Genomic DNA, 20084 nt, shown 5'->3' on the forward strand with positions numbered 1-20084 from the left:
ACAGATGCAGACAAGTCTTCTGGGGGTTTTCAGTGGGGAATAGCAGGTTTTGTCTTCAGGTGGAGGGTGAGTCCCTGACACACAGCAAACACTTTCATCCAGTTTGATAGCTCAAAGGGATCCACACTCTTTAAAACTTCTCTGAGGATCTATGCATTTGCAGCTACGCCAGCAGCTCTGTCTACCATGCTTGGCTTAGTTTAGAATGTTTGCATGATAATATTTGCAGTAAACACAAAGTTCAGCTGGGGCCGAATGTAAGAAGAAGAAGAAGAAGCGCTCTATTGATTCCTCATTGGGGAAATTAAATGTTTACACACTGTTGTTATTCATTACACAAATGGGTCTGAAATACACACACATATAGGCATGTATCAGTAGAGAGATGTCAAAGTGACGGGGCTGCCACATAGTCGGCACTCCAAGAATTTGGGGGTTTTGCAGTGCCCAGGAGGTGAACTGGCACCTCTCCAGCTACCAGTCCATTCTCTGTACCAAGGTCTATGCTGGACTTGAACCAACCACACTCCGGTTCCCAAGCCAAGTCCCTACAGACTGAGCTACTGCTGCTGAGTGTCTTGAGTTTTGCAGTTATTTGGTCATGAACCAAAGTATTGGACAAATGAGAATGTAACCTGATGATGGCGCTAGATGAAAAGTCGGAGGATCACCAAGTTATACGCTGTGAGAAACATACATGTGTACAAAATATCATGGTTATTCATGGTTGTCAAGGTTTCAGTCCAGACCAAAAATGAGAGAGAATCAGCAAAGCCAGGAGGATTCGTTCTCTAGGCACTATGTATACAATCTGCTGACAGTCCATCTAATAGTTGACCGACCTACTATCATTTTCTGTAGCATGGCTAGAAATATGCAGTAGATAACAACCATAGAAATAAAATGGATAGAAAGGCCATTGAACTGTTTCCCGTGGTCATTTGATTAGTACACAACAAAATAGCGATTGTTGTTAGTTGTCATAGTGACAATACGCGTCAGTGGGGCCGTAAACTGTGTCGCAGCTCGCTGGGAGGAGAGCCGCCCGACGCAGCTCGGGAGATGTTCTCCCGAGTTGCAGGGAGTGAGGAAGGACAGTTAGATCCAGCAGCAGTGGGTCAGCGGACCGCTAACGTTAGACCCAGCGACAGTGGGTCAGCGGACCGCTAACGTTAGACCCAGCGACAGTGGGTCAGTGGACCACTAACGTTAGACCCAGTGACAGTGGGTCAGCGGACCACTAACGTTAGACCCAGCAGCAGTGGGTCAGTGGACCACTAACGTTAGACCCAGTGACAGTGGGTCAGCGGACCACTAACGTTAAACCCCAGCAGCAGTGGGTCAGCAGACCGCCAACGTTAGACCCAGCGACAGTGGATCAGTGGACCGCTAAGGTTAGACCCAGCGAGAGTGGGTCAGCGGACCGCTAACGTTAGACCCAGCAGCAGTGGGTCAGCAGACCGCTAACGTTAGACCCAGCTGCAGTGGGTCAGCAGACCGCTAACGTTAGACCCAGCAGCAGTGGGTCAGCGGGACGCTAAGGTTAGAACCAGCCAGCTGTTCAGCTCATTCAGCATAAAACCACGGCGGAACCAGCCAGCCGGTGTTAGTTGGCTAACGTTAGCTTGCTAACTCCGCCTTAACGTTACCCCCTCGCCACATAGTTCACAGAAAATGAGCCGAATAAAGTGGTCACTCGTGGCGATAGCAATGCGCTTTGTGTGAATGAAGCATTAAGTTAATCTGACTCATTCAGCGGCTGGCACTCTGCCTCGTAACCTTACTACTCCACTGCTCGTTTGTCCGCTACAGCAAAACCGGGAATGGGAAGTTTAGAAGTTACCATGGCAATGGTACACATAAAAATGGCTACTGCTCTCGCTACGGTGATTTAAACGGAAATGGCCTTTCTATCTATAACAACATATTTTCCCGCAATGGACTTAAATACATTATCTGCTTCCTTGGTGGTAGCAGTGCTACAATATACAACATTATAGTACAAGCAGTCTATCGATGTCTGCAAGCACACTATCATTATGCAGACAACATTCTTTTGAAGAGGTCAGATGAAATTAAGATGTCAAAAAATAGTGACAAACTTTATCAAGTGTGTGTGTGTGTGTTTGAGAGAGAGAGAAAAGAGACAGTATAACCCCACTCTAATTCATTATTGCATATGATATGTCTGCATACTGTACTGTAATTCCATGCCTGAGCATGTATAGTACATATAGATAGCCCCCCCGATACAGTGTGTGTTAGCGGTGTGTTTGCGGTGTGCAGAGGTATGCGACTGGCTGCTGGCGGGCTGTCGGCGGGTCTGCGACTTCACAGGGATTCCAGTGAAAGGTTTTAATTAGCCGCTGACTCGGTTCTTGGCAGCCGGTGTGTAGATGCTTATTGAGGACCGTAAATCTGCAGCAACGAGGACAGGCCACACCCCGGGGCCCTGCAGACACCAGGCCGTCCCAGCCATACCAACCATTCTGAGGGGGGGGGGGGGGGGTGGAGGAAGAGAGAGAAGTGCTCGCGACACATACAAAGTCCTTCTGCTGTCTCGTACCTTTCGTCCTCCTCCCACTGCCATTTATTCACCTTTACCAGCTCAGGTGGGATGCTCTCTTAATAAGAGCCCGTTCCCCATATGTTGCCACGATTTTTGAAATACTGACATAGTCTCTTGCGTGTCGTGTGTGTCACGTCTCTCTTTTTCCCACTGCTTCCTCTGACTTACCTGTGGCTCTCCTCTTCCACTTCCAGCTCCGCACAGCTAGCCTCTTCGTCCTCCTGGTGGGTGTTGAGGTTACCTAGTTTCTACTTCCTTCCTCTTAAACAGGTGATCCTTTGTTGTCTGCCTGTGCATTTCTCTTCCTATTTTGGACATTTTTTGCTCGACGGCTTATTCTTTGCACGCACGGTGATACTTCTGGTCTGCGAAAGCTCTACCGTCCCTCAAAATTTAGCAATCGTGATTGACTGGGCGGAGCGGTTATGCCCCAATGGGGTTGACATCGTCCTGTTGATGCGCACGGGTAAGGTGGTACCCCTTTTGCGGAAAAAAAATTAGTAAAGGGGTCTGCTCACATGCAAGGGGAGGGGAACCACCACTATCCTAAAAGGACAGAGACCCAACAATTCCCCATCAAAGTAACCGTTCAGGGGGCTCAAAACATGTTCGGAGAACAACAACTGTGTCTACTTTCACAACAAGAGCATGGAAAATAAAGATGTGATTTTCTTGTGATTTCATGTCTCTTATGTACTGTAGATTTAAACTTTGGACTGTATGGCTTTAACGTGGTCTCATTCTCTAATAGATTTGTTGTTAAGATGTACATGATTCCTAAACACACAAAGTTACATACAGGAGAATAATAATAATTTCCTTTACGTAAATAAAGACATTAGAACCATAAATAAGTGCATAGATATTCACCAGAATGAAGGAAATGAAGTGTTTGACTCTCAAAATGTTATGGCAGAGGACACCCAGAGCCCTCGGTTATAATGTGCGCCCCCCCCCCCCCAATGTTGAAAAAAACCTACGCACTTGTTTCCATTGACTTTGTGTGCAATTGTTCTGGCTCTAAAGTTTGACTTATTTTCTACTGTAAAGGTAAAACTTTTTCAACCTGGTGTATTTTCTATAAATGTGGCCATTGAGACTCTATTGCTTTGCAACTCACCACCTCTGCTGTAGAGATCTGTGGAAAGGATGACTCGTGCAAAACTATGTTTATCTGGGCAAGCTGCATGCTGTCTGAGTCCCACCGAAAGTAAACACACAGAATAGCCGACTGGAATAGTCTCTATGGCTAACTGAATAGGGATCTATATATTAACCTCTCAGGTCATCTTTAAGCAGTAATACTAATAATAATAATAATAATAATAATAATAATAATAATACATGTATTTAATATAGCACATTTTACAGACAACAAAGTGCGTTTTTAAAAGAAGACCCAATATATAAGTATTAAGTCAAATGAAAAAGCAAAAAATAAATATATAACAGTGAAAAAAAATAAACAAACAAGTAGGAACCGATATGCATCACTGATAATATCTGGCCAGTTAGGACTGCTTCCCATTCTCTATAACTGAATTACCAAATAGATATATAGATATTTAATTGTTGTGTGTGTCTGACGCTCCACAGTGGGCAGGAAGGAATAATGTTTCCGTGTGTGTGTGTTGCTTCCATTGTGTCCTACTTTGTTAATATTTTTTTCATCTGTGAGACAAATGATTTGACAGGCCTGAGCAGGGCTCATACCAGTGGGCAGACAGATTACATACCCAGTGCTGTAGTGAAATGACTTTACTGTAATGGTTGATGATGCTTTATGGTCAGGCAGCCGGTGCTACTAAATGTTTTGTTTTTTTCCCCATGGAAGCATGAATGGCGATGAAAATTCACTGTGCATTATTCTGACAGCGTTGCAGGTGGATTTCTTCCTCCTGAGCAGATGAGGAAGCTTCATCTGGCAGACTGAGGCACAGAGCCATTAGCATACTTATGAACTTTCACACTGTCTTAATTCTCAAATTAAACACCTGCCTCGTTCTGCCGCTGAGGTGTTTCTGTGCACCATCTCTCGCTCTCTCTGAGTGTTTCAGAACTTCTTTCCTCTCTTCCCCTTCTTCCTCTCTCTCTCTCTCTCTCTCACTCACTCTCCTCTCTCAGATATTTAACTTCTTTGTCTTCCATACCACCTTAACAGTACAAGAAAGCCAATATGTTTTCTATTCTCTTCCCCACTCTGCTGCCCCCCAGTCCAAGACAAACTAAATACCTTATTGAGGTTGAAAAAAAGAATAACCTTCAATCAGTAATGATATAGAACAGATAAAAGGAATGCAAATGTTGAAAATGTGTTTGTTTTTAGCATTTAATTATGGGTATGTATCAAAATTGTCCTTCATTGATTTATGTCTATCAAGTATTTATTTCAGCATAAAAACTGACTGAAAATCTGAATATGCCTGAATATCTTCTTAATAGTTGGGCAACCATTTTATTATCGGTTTCTGACTTTGCTGCTTTATTTTGATGAATAAGAAATGCTGATGTTTTTTTGATGACTTTTGTGATATTTCATCAATATCACAATGCTCTTTATGCTGGTTCAATTTCATTGTACATAGACTGTCGAGAATGTCACACTTCTTTCACGTCACTTGTCACAAATGTCAAATTTCTCTCCAGCCTTACCTCAAACATTTATACCTGCTGTCTGCCCCATGTGTATCCTATATCTCCATGGTGACTGTACTGTATTGAAAAATACAATATGACCAACATTAGCTGACACTAAAGAACAAGAGCAATTTGCCCCGTACTAATGATTTGTCAAAAGAAAACTTTGACTTTTCTGCTGGAAGTATTTTTCAATCTTCAGTCAGTTCATGTATTTCCATCAACCCTGCTACATTCCCCTACTCCCTTTTTTCCAAGCCTAAACGCATTATCTTTCCCTCTGCGATATAAGGTCCACTCTTTAATAATGCGCTATTCTCATGCTGTCTTTCTTTCTTTCTCTCTCTCTCTCTCCACGGTGTATAAATCATTTAAATCAGTCTATTAGAGCCCTGCTAATTAAAGAAAAGGTCACAGAGAGCAGCAGAGATGCCACAGAGAGAAACATTGAACCATGCCATGATATAACACGAGCAAACATGACTGTACTCAGGGCTGGTACATACATACACTGCATGTTTTTTTTCTGGGTGTCCCAACCCAGCTGTGACCTTTGCTGTATATAGCCTACTTCATATGTCATATAGCAGAGAGCTGGAGTGTCCCATGATGAGTCTTAGCTCAAGTTAATAGCCATGTTAGTGGTACGTGGCAATGTTGGTCTGTCCACAACTTTGGTTCAGACTGAAATATCTCAAACAACCTTGGATCCATTACCATGACATTTTGTACAGCCATTCATGGTTCCAAGACAATGTTTCCTAATGACATTCATGATCCCCTTGACTTTCCATTTAGAGCGACCATGAAGGTGATATCCGTGGTTTTAACTGACATGTCTCACAAACAATTAGATGCATTGTACAGTAATATTCCCCTCAAGATGACTTGTAGTAGCTTTGGTGATCCTGACTTTTCATCTAGCACCCACCATCAAATCAAAATGTTATTTTGTGACCAAATACATGCAAAACTTGCATTCACATCACTCAGCTGTACTTTGTGTTTAGTGCTAGTTAGCAAATGTTAGCACGCTAAACTAAGATAACTAACTAAAAACGCATTATTATGGAACCCACGCAACTTCTAGACAAGACCCACCCTTCAATAGCATTCACACACTACTATTGGCCAGGCGTCCATGCTTACGCAAGGTAACGTAACCCGATTTGTTCAGGTCTTATCCCCTGACCAATCGGCTAGCCTAACCTTAACCACTCAAGGTCAATGCCTAACCCCAACCAATCGAGCTGCTTCGTAAAAGTTACGTGGGATCCATAATAACACGGTAAAAACTGGAGGCAGACAGACATGCAGACAGAAAGACAAGTAGACAGACAGACAGACAGACAGACAGCAGGCAGACAGACAGACAGACAGACAGGCAGGCAGGCAGGCAGGCAGGCAGACAGACAGACAGATAGACAGAAAGACAGATGCATATGCAAACACACACACACACACACACACACACACACACACACACACACACACAAACACACACACACACACACACACACACACAGACAATTGCTCACTCACACACACGCAAACATAGACTCACATGGTGAACACAATACCAGCGTCGCGGCTGGTAATGATACCTGATAAACATCAGCATGTTAGCAATGTCATTGTGAGCATGTTAGCGTGCTGATGTTAGCATTTACCTCAAAGCACCGCCGTGCCTAAGCACAGCAACACAAAGGTGCTAACAGTCTTTTTAAGACAAAGATGTAAATACTGGCAAAAATGATGATTGTTGGCAGATCTCCCTTGGAAATATCCAGCCCATTCTGTAATATTGAATGACGCTGCAAACGATTATGTTTGTATTTCCTGCAACGTACGTACGTTACCTTTAAAAACATGTTTAATGCTAATGTTTTTTATATTTTTTATTCAGCAATATCTGCACGTAACTAACTACAGTATGGTTAAGTTGAGGGGAAAATCATCATGTCAAACTAGGTGTGGTTAAGGTTATGCAACTAAAACTGTAACATTTAGGAAAATATTGTGGTTAAAACAAGACATGTAAAAAATGTATGTCTGCAATGGGACATGAACTGCTCCTGCATGAAGGTGGATGCCTCCAATCACCACTTTGAGCTCCATACCTTTACTTTCTGCTTCGCAAAATAACTGGCACACTGCTTCCTGCATTGGCACTAAATGTTGCTGTTGGAATTGTCCACTACGAAAGGACTTTCTAGAGATACTGGGCTGAAATACCTGCGTCAACATTGAAAAACACATATGGGTCAACCATATGTTTGTAGAATCCCTCTTGCTCACAGACATACTGAACCTTTTAATGCCACCGATATCTACCGACATCCCTATCTGCCATCTTCTCCATCCTCACATTTCTCCTCTCCAGCATTTGACTCACAGTCCATCATTCACAAAATGACTCCCCCGACTCAAACACTGCAGCCCCAGACTCCATAAAATCTGAGACACCCTGCTATACAATATACATGCGTATGTTTTCTGATGGTAGACTACAGTATGTTTTGTTATCGCCTTAAATCAGTTCAACAGAGCCACTTTAAAAAGGGTGATATGTCTGTTAGAGAATAAAAAATAAACGTCAAGAGGGAGGCATCCTGACAGAGGAATGACAGATTCGGTCTGTATATGAAAAGCCCAACCTAGGACGCCTGGAAGGCAGTAATGCTGTGAGCGAAGGAAAACCTCATAAAAGGAGTGCCGTGCAAGAGAGATGGGCTCGGTCGCCTGCGGGGGACTAATGGCAGCCGAGAGGCAGCAAAGCCTGAAATAAGGAGATACTAAAATTTATGAAAAGAATCAGCCATCCAGCCGATTACCACTCTCACAGAGGAGGAAGTGAGTAAGTGTGTGTGTGTGTGTGTGTGTGTGTGTGTGACAGCAAAAGCGGTTTGAAAGGAGAGGTGAGACATGTATTCCCTCCTCCTCTTTCAGTGGAACAAGAAGTTCTGTGGGGACGTGAGATCACTTTGTGGTCTCAAACTAATACATAGATATACATATATAGAAATGTGCTTGTGTCCCGACTTATTCTGGGTGCACAAAGATTGGAAGCAAGAAGAAACGTCTGTCCTATTGTAGAGTAAAAAGCACATCTGCTCCAAAACTGTCTTAAAGATATTTTCACACTTGGTCCAGATGTATAAGTTCACACCCAGGATGGTGTCTTCAATCGTTTGGTAGGGAACATCATTAGTGCCGGTTTGTTTCTGAGCTTTGGCCATTTGTTTCAGTATTTCCTTCACTCCAAATTTCCCACACTCATCTCAAGAATTGACATTGTCAAACTCAGCTGTTGGCACATTTGGTGCAGACTCTTTTTGACCTCAACATGGCTTGCTCAAAGAGAACCCCAGATTTGTGGAGGGTCTTAGACCATTTTTCTGGACCAAAGCAAATAACAGCTGTCAAACTACGTCACATACCAAATTCTCAGAGACTACAGACTTGAGTCCAGAAAAACCTTTCCAAATGCAAGTGTGAGAGTAAAAATGCAAACATGGTGTATGTTATACAAAGTGAACCATGTCAAACCGGAGAGCAACAATGAGTTTAATGACGGCACTTCGACATGATCTGACCCGCTCATTTGAAAAGACATTACGAGCTGTTTGGCTAATCAGTCGATTAGTCCTGAACTATAACACTGTTTATCAAGTGGCCGGGGCTCCCAGCTCACCTCACGCTCTACTTCCATCTGATCCTGGCGCGGCGATCCGCTGTTTGGCAAGAGAGGGCCTATAAATAAAGAGAGGCCTGCACAAAAGAATGTGTTAATTACTAATTAGAGAGAGAGGGACCAACTGAGTGTTTGCTGGAAAGCTACACTGCATTCATATGTGTGTGTGTGTGTGTGTGTGTGTGTGTGTGTGTGTAGGTGAGTGGGTGTGCGTTCAATGCTCGTTCTATTCTGAGCCATACAGTGATGGTGCCACCAGGACAGAACACTCCTAATCAGATGGAGGAGTCAGAGGGACATTGAGCCATCATTTAAAGGTGCAAAGAGTAAGATTGACGACACTAATCTATCTGTGTAAATAGGACTTCAGCGGATGCTGACAATTCTGGCTTTAAAAACATACTTTTATGGCCTGTACACTGTTCTGGATCTCTCAGTCTGTAACCCACATGTACATAAATCCACAATAGCACATGTATGGGGACCATGATTTTAGTAATGGGTCCACTGGGTTCCTAGTATCTGAGCCTCGACCAGGGACCTGACTCAGACTGGGTCCACATTATATTCAGTCAGGTCGGAAAAGGTCTGGATGTATTCCTGCGGGTCTGGGGTCTATGTGTTAATTTTTCTAATACCCAGGTGGATCCCAGTGGACCTCTATCTGGTCTGATCATGTGGTGTGTCATAAACCACAGCAGAAAAAATGGGGTTTTGATGTGAGAGTGTGAAGTGTGAAGTTCAGGAACAAAAACAACAGTTACTACTGCTTTCGTTTGTGGAAGATTGTCGATTGATGGCACATCATGCTGCCACCAATGTTGGTGTTCACTCTTTATTTGGTTCTGTTGGAGTCGGCAACCTTTTGGTCTAATTATTCTTGGGTCTATTCTGATCGTCATTTCTCAATTTATACAAATTTAAGTTTGGGTAGGTTTTTCCACAATTCTGTTTCCTTCCTCTACCACATATATCCAAACTTTAGCAGCAACATGGTCAGTATGTGTTGTGATATCTTGTTGTTGCCCGGTGTATTAGACAGTCATGACGGTCAAGCATCACCTCGACTTTGACCCATGTTGGCATCTTGTCTCCCACCAACTGGTTTACTTTAATCATGACCACGATTATTGCCAAGCTTTAACTGATTTGTTTCCTCCACCGAGGAGGCTTGGTTGGTTCGACTTGGTTTGTCTTTGTTTGTCTGTCTGTCTGTCAGCAGGATTACAGAAAAACTACTGGCTCGATTCATATAAAACTTGGTGGAAGGGTGTAGCATGGGCCAAGGAAAAATCCCTTACACCTCCAAATCACGGGGCGGATACACAAATATATATTTTTTAAATTTTGTTAACATTGCAAGAAAGGGCATTTGTGCTTCACTCATGTGATTTGTTTCTTTTGCTCTTTCTTGTCACTCAAATACTGGAAACAGCTATCAACAGCTATCTTCTTTGTAGCGCCCAAGGTTGTTTCCACATTACGACTTTTAAAGTCAGAAAAACAACTTCCCAAGTTCAGGAAGTTGTGTCTTTTGAAAAGCTCCCCAGCTATGGATACTAAGCCAGAACTTGGTATCCAAAGCTGGGGACACAAATATAACTTTTATTCTTTTTTTTTGCCAAGAATCTCAAACATTCACCTTCAGTTCACCTCCAACCAACTTTTCACATAACCACTGAAAAATACTGAGTCTCTTGAATACAATAATAAGCCTTGCCAGTTAACACGGAGGATATAAGTGTCATAAAAAAGTGGGTCTTCTCTTGCTCACTTCCCAACCTGCCATTATAACTGTGCCATGAAAATATTGCCACAGCCGGTCCTCTCTTTCCCCTTCCCTTCATCTAGAAATAATGTTTTCATAATATTAAATAATAATGCCCTGTTTGCAGCTGCCATTGTAGCTCCATAATGGGGATGCAGGAGTAAAAGAAAAGTGGGCGAATTAAACTTTAAGGAGTCGGCAGTGGAAATTTAGCGGTGTCTATTAAAACTCACATTTAAAGGAAATAGAGGGGCTGGGGGTGGGGGGTAAAGAAGAAGAAAAAAAGACAGAGGTTTGAAATAATAGGTTTGCAGGAGAGGTTCTTTTCACTCACTTTGCACTCTCCTGGTGGGCTGACTGGGTGCCAGTTTGGCGAGGCCTCGTCATTAAAGATGGCATATGCAGCCGATGGGTCCCTCAGAGTAATGTGAACTTCTGCAGCCTGTCTCCCCAGACCCCCCCCCCCCCCACACACACACACACACACACACACACACCCCGCCCTGCCCGCCTTCCTCCCACTGATGTTAAAAGAAATCTTTATTGTCAGTCACATATCCTATTCACTTTGTTCACCTGCACTGACAACCCTGAGCTGTGTGTGAGAGTGTGTACAGGTGAGTGTATGCTATCCATGTGTGTGTGGGTATCACATGCACAAAACAAGGTGTGAGGATGCAGCGGATTTGTATGTTGGTGTGTGTATTGTACATGTGTGTATGCCTACTACTGTAAAGTAGCCTACCACCCCCCTGTTTATCTCTTTCCTCTTCTAGATGTCGGCATCCCAGAGTTTCTAAATGCTCCCTCATTAGTTGAAATCAGTTTGAAACCTCCAAGTGAAAGGCTGGTAACGAAGTGGTGCCGGCTCCATCCCTCTATCTCCCAATGTCTGACAGGTGGGGAGAAGAGAACCAGGGGTGGGGTTGGGAATGCTGTTTGATTTGAGGATGAGGGGGTGACTGAGGGTAGGAGGAGAAGGAGGAAGCAAGGGAGGAAAGGATGTGGGAGGTGGACCTCGATGATGTGGAAGGGTGGGCAGCGGGGGGGTGTCACCAGCTTTGCGGAGTCTCTCCACCCAGGAAAGCCTTCATGTGTCTTGCTGCTCTTCTGTGACTGCAGCACCTCGATGGGAGAAGGATGACAAGTCCCAGTAAATTATTTATCTGGCACAGCCACTGAGTTTGCCTGGCGCTTCATTATACCTGATTGGCTCCTTAATGGGGTGAATCATTTGAAGGCGCTGGGCCAGTTGCAGAGATGGCCTCCTGAAAAAGACTGAACATTTCTGATCTTTCCCAGTGTAATGGGGAGGAAGAGACCAAAGTCCAGACACATTTTCTTTGAAATAAGCAATAGTGGTGTGGCAGCCGGCTGAGTTTTTAATGATGGGGCTCCTTTAGCGGAGACTCTACCGCAAATGTGCTGGTGACAGTTTAACCAAAAGATAGTGCATAGATAGTGCATGGATACTTGTCAGTTTATTAACTGTGCCCGTTATGTAAATTATTTCTTTGAGCAGTGTTGCACCACTGTCAACAGTGTAAGGAAATTTCCCTCTGAATAAATTTGCTTTGAAGAACATCTTCATGCCTTGATATTAAACTACTTTGCTCTTAAAATGTAATGTGAATGCCTTTGAAAGGCAAGTGTCAACAAAATAGCAAAAATAATTGCACTAAGTGCGGGGAATCTAAACTCATCGAGGAGTTGTGATTGGCAGCCCGTCAGTTAGGAAACTTCACAGTAATTGCTTTACTCCAGGTGAGGCAGTGGGATCTGCGACTTGTTTAAGGAGATGGAAGTATCAAAATCCTCCGGGTGACGAGCTAAAAACGCCTGGCATACAATCTGCCGGCTGTCTCGTGACCCCCGACGCCAGGGCTGATAACAGGTGGTCACGTGGGCCTGAAAAGCTACCTGGGAGTGATAGAGGGAGATTTGAGACTGCGCATCACGCAAGCAAACGGAAACTTTGGCATCTTTTTCCTTATCTGCAGCTGTTTTTTTCTCCACAGGGAGAGATAAGAGTTCATGCTTAGAAGGACTGATTATCTCCTAAAATAAACAAATATGGACGGCCATGTCTATCAAGCCATGACAAAACCTCTGCCTCCACCACTCGCTTATATATATTATTCACTGCACTGACTCTGGGAAACAGGGGGGTGGGGGCGGGGAGAGTGCATGTTTGGATTAGTTTGGCACCACCAAAGAACTTTAAATTGAATCCCCCCTTTTGAAACACACACACACGGCGCTGTAATCAGACATGTCAAATTGCAAAGTGCATCAGCCCATCTTGTTTCATTTAAAAACTGTTTGAAAAATGAATTTGATCACACAGGGTCATAGTCATCTTATTTCCTTCCCAAGTCAGGTGATTCTCATTTGCTTTGGGTTAATACACCCAAGGGAATACAATTATTGAATAATTAAATTCATATCAATGAGGTATACAACGTCCACCTTTCTATGTGGGGGGAAAAAACTGATACAGTGCAAAGTCAAGAACAACAAGCAAATATGTTTCCAATTAGTGAATAGAATATACAGTTGCAAGCTATTTCCTTTTTTTATTGTGTGTTTATTTCTTTAATAAGTAGAGAGAGTTAAAAACAAAACAAAAAAACAAGTTGAACAAACATGCACGTCTCCAAGAAGCTTGCTGATTTTCAATTAACCTAATGACAGAGTCTGATGCTATCTGTTTGCTGCAGTTAGCACAAAGGATAAACTGTGCACACGATAAACAATAGGAATTGTGACTGCATTACCTTGTGACACACAGCAACTCTATGACCATGTATATCTCCGTTAGAGAAAATGGAGGGGCGCCTATCTGCTCTTGAAATAACCAAGCCTACCTCCTTTGTCTAGCGCTTGTCAAGGCTGCTGGCAGCTTGACTCGCTTTCATCAGGAGTTCACGGTTAGAGAAATGTGACCCTCCATTTCTCCCCCTTTGTGCTGACCTTTTCGCTGGGCCGGCAGGCTAATTTTTTGCTTCAATAGCCAGCAGTCAGGATGTCATTTAATTCAACCTGGAATGGATACAGGTATGCATGACACAGCAGATTGAATTGAACTCTCTTCTGGTTGATCTAAGAAGCTTATGGAGAGAATTCATTTTACAGACAACCTCAGACATGGAAGGAGACATGATAGTTTGCTGGAAGAACATGAAGCTACATCATACACTTTATTTTTAATGTTTGGAAACACCAGCATGCGGGATAGTGATCTAAGTATTTTCTGAATTAAATTGAAACCTATATAGCACCCCAACCGTCAGCCCTATGTTCCCACAGCCCAATGTTCCCACGTTTCTAAGAATTTTTTTTCACTGAAAATTAGGCCCTATGTTCGTTCCCACATTTCTAAGATTTTTCTTAAAATTAGACCCGATGTTCCCACATTTCTAACACATTTTCAAAAAATGTGGTCTTGTGTTCCTACATTTCCTGTCAATTTAAGCCCTATCCTCCCACAACATTTTTTAGGGTTAGGGTTAGGGGAATAAAATCTGATACAAATTTATGAAAAAGTAAATGTGGGAACATAGGGCCTAATTTTGGAAAAAAAATCTTAGAAATGTGGGAACTGTGGGAACATAGGGCCTAATTTTGAAAATATTCTTAGAAATGTAGGAACATAGGGCTGTGGGAACATAGGCACGCTCCCTATTAAATAAATGCTGACTCACCTTTTCATCAACAACCGTAACAACAGCTTTCAGATGGGGATTTTATGCTAAACGGTACCGACATTTCATTTAATGTTTGTAAGCTTCCCATATCACACCTACTGGTAAAAACCTTTGCCTACAAACTCCATATAGTCACTACGGTAATAGTCCATATCCACAACATGCTGCTGGAAATTCCGCCGTGTGTCCTTTTTGGCCTGATGTCCGTTACCTTCCCCTTTCTTTGTGTTGGCATTCTAAACTCCGGTGGACTATGGTTAACTGCTCCTCAGATCTCTGCAGGGTAAATCCAGACAGCTAGCTAGACTATCTGTCCAATCTGATTTTTCTGTTGCACGACTAAAACTACTTTTGAAGCACACATTCCACCAAAACAAGTTCCTTCCCGAGACTATTTTGCAGAGGCACTGTGGCTCCGTCCGACGCTAAGCACCGCCCAAGACAATTGTGATCAGTTTAAAGAAATGCTTATAAAGCAGAGCACGTTTTTGTCTCATCCCAGAATGATTTCTAGACTAGCCAGACCCTCCTCCGCAGCGCTGTGGAGGAAGGTCTGGCAATGCGAGACTACTATAATAATGACAGTTTTACAACAATACATTTTAAAATAACACATTCAAATTAAGTTGATTCCCCGATCCTGATGAGCGACTCATAGTCATGAGATGGCTGCAGAGATGGTCTTGCTGGCTTGAGCTACTCTTCTTCACCTTTTCCTCTGTGTTTACATTTGAAAAGCTAGCCCAGGCTAGCAGAGTCGGCAGGAGTCTGACAAGTTGACTTCCCGATCCTGATGAGCGACTCATAGACACATGCAATCACAGTCATGCTTACTACTCAACCACATAAAGTACAACTAATGTTTGTAAAATAGAGAATTCAGCATACATTTTGCGGAGCTGACGAAGAAGCAACTGGAGAGTTTCCGCGCCTGAACTTTACTACTTTGCTTTAACCATTGACAGTAACAGTTTCTTTTTTATAGGCTACACCTATGTCTGATGACACAATCATGTCACATCATTGAAACTTGGCTTGGAAACTGGATGGTTGCTGGTTCAAGGCCTTGCATGGTACAGTTACGCATTATAGACTGGTAGCTGGAGAGGTGCCAGTTCACACCTCCTGGGCACTGCCGAGATGCCCTCGAGCAAGGAACTGAACCACCAACTGCTCAAGGTGCCATCCTGTGAGGCAGCCCCCTCACTCTGACATCTCTCCATACATAATGCATGTGTATAGGTCCTGTTTGTGTGTGTGAAAAAAGTCAATGTAGATATTCCAAGTCAGAGATACTGAGAATTTAGAAAATAACCTAACTCTCACACACCAGTGGAAGAAATCTTTTAAGAACTAAATACAATATTAATTTTCATTACATTAATTATGTGAATCAAAAATAAGTATACACTGGTGGTTTGTCTCCAATTTCACTTGTTGATTTACCATTGCAAATATGTAAAACCTTATTGTGTTACATATTTGTAACAAATATATAACACAATAAGTAGCTAGTATGTGATGTTTGTGTGACAAGGCTAGCAACAAGGTTAATGCTATAACCTGCATCTTCCAACTGCATCCTGTTAGAACTCTGAAACACTTAAAGTACTCAATAGTGTCACTAGTCATGTTTCCATCTAATTGTCAAGCAAATTTTAAGCGATTTTTTAAAATGTTGCAAAAAAGAAGAAAAAAATAAAATGCGGATTAGAAGCGTTTCCATCAACTTGTTTAGAGCGAATAAACTAGACTATGTAAAGCGTAGTTTCATCACAAGTTGACGTTATGCATGGTTGTAGATTGCAAACCGTCTTGCTAAATCAAAGAGTTTAGAAGCTAAGTTCTTTGGCTAAATGGAGAGAGGTAGCATTGTAGAAGTTGGCCACCTGTGCAGAATACAGGCTTTGTGGCAGAGATATTTGGTGACAGTAAGACAACCATTCACCGCTGTGTACATGCTGTGTGCAGGGCCATACGATTCAAGTTGTTGAACCAATTAGTCAGTTTACCCGCCGTGGCTGAGTTACAGGCAATAGTGCACCTTGTGCCAGAAGTGTACGGCGCACTGGATGGAACATGTATCCCATCCGATGGATACCGGGACTATAGTTATGTGACTTACATGCTCGCAACGTCACAACTTTTTCAGCAAAGCTGTGTCCATATCCCATTGTGCGCATTAACTCTTTTTCGAAAAAGGCAAAAAAAAAAAAACCTAACGCGAGCGTAAAAACTTTTTTGCGAATTTGAGGGCGTTTTTTTTTCTAGAATTTTGCCGTTTCCGTCAATATTTTCTAATGCGATACTTCAAAATGCGCATAAAAATACGTTGATGGAAACATGACAATTGTCTGTAATAATAGAGGCACCATGAAAACCTTGCTTCTACTAATAAGAATAGATCTCTAAAACTTGCTATTCAAGTCAGTCTTGTCTGTTTTTTCCAGGTTGTTTGGACTAATACGGACTAATCTACCTTAATGTTGCATTACAGCTGTTAGAACTGTTTGAATCCCGTCAAACCTTATTGAAAATCAAACAGCTTTTGATCTTGCCGCATTCCCTTTTTTATTTCCATCATTACAATCAGTTTGACTATGACTTATCATCTCCATAAAGCCACACAGAACATGACTGCTGATACTTCATGTGAGCCAACACAAACAGACAGTTGAGGAAATGTATTCAGACAGATGACTCTAGACTTTTCTGAAATGTTTCCTCACAGTAACAAACTGGTGCGTCGCCGCTGGGTGCAATGTAACAATCAGACTTTACCCACAAATGACTCAATTGTCTGTGTGCATGCAAACAGCCCACAATATGACAGGAAGAAGTGATTGTTATTGCTGCTGCTTTAAATCTGGAACGTGAATGAAGCGCAGACAGCGAGGATCACCTTCAAAAAAACATTTTGTTTTCTTTGTGGGCTAAGTTTTTTGGGCTTGAGAATTACTGGAATTGTTGGGTCTTTGTAAATGATAGAGTGTGGTCTAGACCTACTCTATCTGTAAAGTGTTTTGAGATAACTCTTGTTATGATTTGACACTATAAATACAATTGAATTGAACTGAGTTTAGAAGTTCAGATCCTCCTTTTTTGTATTTATAGACAAGACTAGCTCTCATAAAGTCCTTCAATGCTGCTTATATTGGAAAGGGATGTTGGAGTTTACAGAGAGGAGAGCAAACTTTTATAATAATATGACAATCATTTTCTGTAGGATGACATTGGTCGGCAGGTTTTTAGAGGCATTTTGGTCATTTAGGGAGTAAATTGAATCATAAAATAAATCAGCATCAACATGTTTTTTATTTTTTTTTCTGTGCCACATGGGTGGCAGTGAAGGTCAGGGGCCTCGACGGACCAGACCCGGGCAGCAGACGCTGGCTCTGGGGACGTGGAACGTCACCTCTCTGTGGGGGAATCCATAGTCCTGCTGGGGGACTTCAATGCGCACGTGGGCAATGATGGAAACACATGGAGAGGCGTGATTGGGAGGAACGGCCTCCCTGATCTAAACCAGAGTGGTTGTTTGTTGTTGGACTTCTGTGCTAGTCATGGATTGTCTATAACGAACACCATGTTCGAACATAGGGATGCTCATAAGTGTACTTGGTACCAGAGCACCCTAGGCCAAAGGTCAATGATCGATTTTATAATCGTTTCATCTGATCTGATGTTTTGGACACTCGGGTGAAGAGAGGGGCAGAGCTGTCAACCGATCACCATCTGGTGGTGAGTTGGGTCAGGGGGTGGGGGAAGACTCTGGACAGACCTGGTAAGCCCAAACGGGTAGTGCGGGTAAATTGGGAACGTCTGGAGGAGGCCCCTGTCCGACAGACTTTCAACTCACACCTCCGGCGGAGCTTTTCCCTGTGGAGGCTGGGGGCATTGAACCCGAGTGGACAATGTTCAAAGTTTCCATTGCTGAAGCTGCGGCGAGGAGCTGTGGTCTTAGGTTCTTAGGTGCCTCAAGGGGCGGTAACCCACGAACACCGTGGTGGACACCGGTGGTCAGGGAAGCCGTCCGACTGAAGGAGTCTTTCCGGGATATGTTATCCCAAAGGACTCCGGAGGCAGTTGCAAGGTACCGAAGGGCCCGAAGGGCTGCAGCCTCTGCCGTGAAAGAGGCAAAGCAGCGGGTGTGGGAGAAGGACTTTCGGTCGGCACCAAGGTGCTTCTGGAAAACCGTTCGCCGCCTCAGGAGGGGGAAGCGGGGAACCATCCAAGCTGTGTACAGTAAGGATGGAACGCTGTTGACCTCAACTGAGGAGGTAATAGGGCGGTGGAAGGAGCACTTTGAGGAACTCCTGAATCCGACTAATACGCCCTCTATATTAGAGGCAGACCTGGAGGATGATGGGGGATTGTTTCCCAGGCGGAAATCACTGATGTAGTCAAACAACTCCACAGTGGCAAAGCCCCTGGGATTGATGAGATCCGTCCAGAAATGCTCAAGGCTCTGGGTGTGGAGGGGCTGTCTTGGTTGACACGCCTCTTCAACATTGCGTGGAAGTCTGGGACGGTGCCTAAGGAGTGGCAGACCGGGGTGGGGGACCAGAGGGTGTGTGCCAATTACACACATTATCACATTATCACACTTCTCAGCATCCCCGGTAAAGTCTACTCCAAGGTGCTGGAAAGGAGGGTTCGACCGATAGTCGAACCTCAGATTGAAGAGGAACAATGTGGATTCCTTCCTGGTCGTGGAACAATGGACCAGATCTTTACTCTCGCAAGGATCCTGGAGGGAGCCTGGGAGTATGCCCAACCGGTCTACGTGTGTTTCGTGGATTTGGAGAAGGCGTATGACCAGGTCCCCCAGGAGATACTGTGGGAGGTGCTGCGGGAGTATGGGGTGAGGGGGTCTCTTCTCAGGGCCATCCAATCTCTGTACGACCAAAGCGAGAGCTGTGTCCGGGTTCTCGGCAGTAAGTCGGACTCGTTTCAGGTTAGGGTTGGCCTCCGCCAGGGCTGCGCTCTGTCACCAATCCTGTTTGTAATATTTATGGACAGGATATCGAGGCGTAGTCGGGGTGGAGAGGGGTTGCAGTTCGGTGGGCTGGGGATCTCATCGCTGCTTTTTGCGGATGATGTGGTCCTGATGGCATCATCGGCCTGTGACCTTCAGCACTCACTGGATCGGTTCGCAGCCGAGTGTGAAGCGGTTGGGATGAGGATCTGCACCTCTAAATCCTTCGCGTCGAAAGGAGCCAGTTGAGGTGGTTTGGGCATCTGGTAAGGATGCCCCCTGGGCGCCTCCCTAGGGAGGTGCTACAGGGAAGTCCAGCTGGGAGGAGGCCTCGGGGAAGGCCCAGGACTAGGTGGAGGGATTATATCTCCAACCTGGCCTGGGAACGCCTTGGGATCTTCCAGTCGGAGCTGGTTAATGTGGCTCGGGAAAGGAAAGTGTGGGGTCCCCTGCTGGAGCTGATGGATGGATGTGTCCCTCTTAAAGGTGCAGTAGTGCGATTTACAAAAATCCATTGCTCCCTGTTCAGATGCACCAATCGGGGGGCGGGGGGGGTTTGTCTAACTGCGTGTCAATCACTGCTCATGCACACACATTCATTCTCCCTTGTGGGGGAGGGGCTTAGGTGACCGTTTTGGGCTTTAGCGGAAAGGGGAGAGAGACTGAGAAGTTGTCGATGTTCAATTTTTTTGGCGAAGTCCTGGATCTTCGCAATCCTACCTACAGCACCT

The sequence above is a fragment of the Sander lucioperca genome, chromosome 18, assembly GCF_008315115.2.
Source record: "Sander lucioperca isolate FBNREF2018 chromosome 18, SLUC_FBN_1.2, whole genome shotgun sequence".
Classification (NCBI taxonomy): domain Eukaryota; kingdom Metazoa; phylum Chordata; class Actinopteri; order Perciformes; family Percidae; genus Sander; species Sander lucioperca.